This window comes from Dipteris shenzhenensis, unplaced genomic scaffold (assembly GCF_047967505.1).
Source record: "Dipteris shenzhenensis isolate YYH24624 ecotype China unplaced genomic scaffold, Dip_SZ_1.0 scaf0413, whole genome shotgun sequence".
Lineage (NCBI taxonomy): Eukaryota > Viridiplantae > Streptophyta > Polypodiopsida > Gleicheniales > Dipteridaceae > Dipteris > Dipteris shenzhenensis.
In genome coordinates, this window is record NW_028239719.1 from 1 (window position 1) to 2,688 (window position 2,688).

General features: G+C 43.7%; 2 non-coding genes across 2 annotated transcripts; both read right to left on the bottom strand.

Moving 5' to 3' along the window:
- Positions 1-2,051: 2,051 nt before the first annotated feature.
- Positions 2,052-2,125, bottom strand: TRNAW-CCA (transfer RNA tryptophan (anticodon CCA)). The gene has a single exon. It is a non-coding gene; the product is annotated as a tRNA-Trp (tRNA).
- A 232-nt stretch (positions 2,126-2,357) lies between these two features.
- Positions 2,358-2,431, bottom strand: TRNAP-UGG (transfer RNA proline (anticodon UGG)). The gene has a single exon. It is a non-coding gene; the product is annotated as a tRNA-Pro (tRNA).
- Positions 2,432-2,688: the final 257 nt, after the last annotated feature.

Here is a 2,688-nt window from a genome sequence, read left to right on the forward strand (position 1 = left end):
ACATCTTTTCACCTGCGAGTAGGAAGAATTTCCCAATGCTTATTCATTCTCAGAGGGATGATCCCAATCCCGAATAGGCTCCATGAAAGAATATTCCCAGTAGACCTATCACGAGTATACCAGCTACGGTACCTATAAGCCACAGAGGAATCCTTCCAGTGGTATTGGCCATTTGTCCCACCCCCCTCCCTTTTTGATTTCATTATTTAGTCACGACTCGAGACACGAACAGTCACAAATAAATCAGGTCTTAGTTTTTCCCAATTGGGGTTATCAAATCTCTTCAGTTTCTAATTGAAGAAGTAGTTGGAAAATGAGACGGCAAGTACGAAGATCAATAAGAGTCCCCGATAAAGGCTTGTACGATTCAATTCCACACTCTGTTTATTCGGGTTCGGTTGCGTCGTGGATTTATAGCTTATATAGGGATTATCGCTGAATGAATTGCATTGCCGATATAGAGCCTGGAAAAAAAACTGTAGGTACAGCTAGTCCGTGGACGGCTAGCCACCTAACGGTGAAAATCGGATAAGTTCTATCTGGAGTCGTTGGTACCTCCTGAGATCTAGTAAATGCATCAGCTTGTTCCAGCGAATCGAAGCGGCCAGTTACTAAAGGAACTTCTTGTCGGCTCTCCGTAAAATATTCATTTGGGCGGGGACTTCCAGAAACGTCGTAAGCCAAACCTGTACTGACGAATAACCAACCTGCAATAGACGGAGAAGGTATAGTAATGCTATGGATGACCCAGTATCGAATACTAGTAATAATGTCAGCAGAAGGACGTTCTCCCGTATTCCCAGACATGTTCAGCTCCGTATATCCCTGCGGGATTAAGGAGGATTGCTTGCCGAGAGGTGTGAGTACCAGTAGATGGAGAATCTACCGGTATACCTGAGCGATCCCCGTTAAGTTGTCATTATTATACCGAGGGTATACCCGAAACATACTGGATTAGTATAGCTAGCCCCCCCTCGAAGCAGCAATATTCCTCTTATTTCGCCGGATAAATAAACGAGTTGTAAATAAACCGAGCGGAGAAACCGTAATTCCCCCCCTCCCCCCCGAGTATACAAATCTATCAGTATTTTCTCCGCGTTTTAGGAGAACCTATGGAAAGAATATGATTCTTTTTTTTTCCCCGATTGTTCAATTGGAGGTTCCGATGCTTCCGGTGAGTCTCAACGCGCGTGGTTAACCCACCACGTCTAAGTTTCTTTCGAATGACTTCCGTATCAAATCCTGCCATTAGAACTATAGGATTCTCCATCGAGAACTCGGGGGAACCTGGTCATGTAGGGGTATCTGATACATATAATTGAGATATTAATATCCAATCTTGTCTTGTTCCTCTTTCTGGGAAGATTCGATTCCTCCCACTCATTCAGAGGTTGGAGATATTTCGATGAACTGTCGATCCCATTCCCAGCTTCTGAAACGCGATCTTCTCGTCGGATAAACTGCTCTCATATGTCTACCAAGCTTCGAATCCCCTTTCGATAGTTCCGAGTAACCAATTATTTTTCTACTAACCTATCTGCTAAATCAATTTGGTACTTAAATCTATGCTTACTCCACCGAGTCACTTCGCTTTTCTATCGTCCGCACCAATCTCAACTTCAGTATTATTTGTTGGATTGAATAAGATCCGGCTTATATGATACAAGAGTATCAGCTTAGAAGGAACGAGGAGTGCCCATTAGCACTTACTGATCCGCCGCACTTACCAATCATCTATTACCAATTAATACCTGAATCTTTTTCGGTAAGTATTTGTACTAAATGTATGTGAACCCAAATGGTTGAAGCACTGCTATCCGGAATTGTGTTGGGTTTGATCCCAATAACTCTAGCTGGATTATTTGTAACTGCATATTTGCAATATCGACGTGGCGACCAACTAGATATTCGGTAGAAGACGGAGACTCATTTGCCATATCCTTCTCCCATTCCTAAGATCTCTCTGGTAATCCAGAGGGATCGGGAAATGCAAATTCTTAGTATGTGTGGGTATTGGTCGAACCAGCTGATACCGACTTGAGTCGGAGAAACACGCCCTGTAGGATTTGAACCTACGACATCAGGTTTTGGAGACCTGCGTTCTACCGAACTGAACTAAGGGCGCTCCATTCCCCACGTAAGCCAGTTTCCATTCTAATCAGAATCTGCGGACATCCGGACACGGGAATAGAATCAGACTCTTAATCGGAGTGGTTCTTTCACCGACCAGGAGAGAGGAAGATAAATGGAATGTCTCTTGTGGGGGAATCAGTTGAATAACACAAACAATCTACCCAGATGGATTTCTCTTGTCACCAATTTCTCACCAATATCATTTTGGGATGTACGGGGAACAATAGGGATGACAGGATTTGAACCTGCGACATTTTGTACCCAAAACAAATGCGCTACCAAACTGCGCTACATCCCTATTGGTCTCGATCTCCGACTGGCATTCTCGGTATTGAGACGCGTGATCCAAGTAATTATAACTGATAGCCACAGAACTTGACTACCCACTTAAGAAGTAACCATGTCCCGAGAGGATGTCGCCTCCGAATCATTCCCAGACCGGAAGAATCCGATTCCCTTACTGGGGTTGGTCGTGGTAAAAATACTGGAAGAGACACATCATCTTCCTAGTCGATTGAAAAACGAAGGAGAATTCACAATGCAAGATGTAAAAAT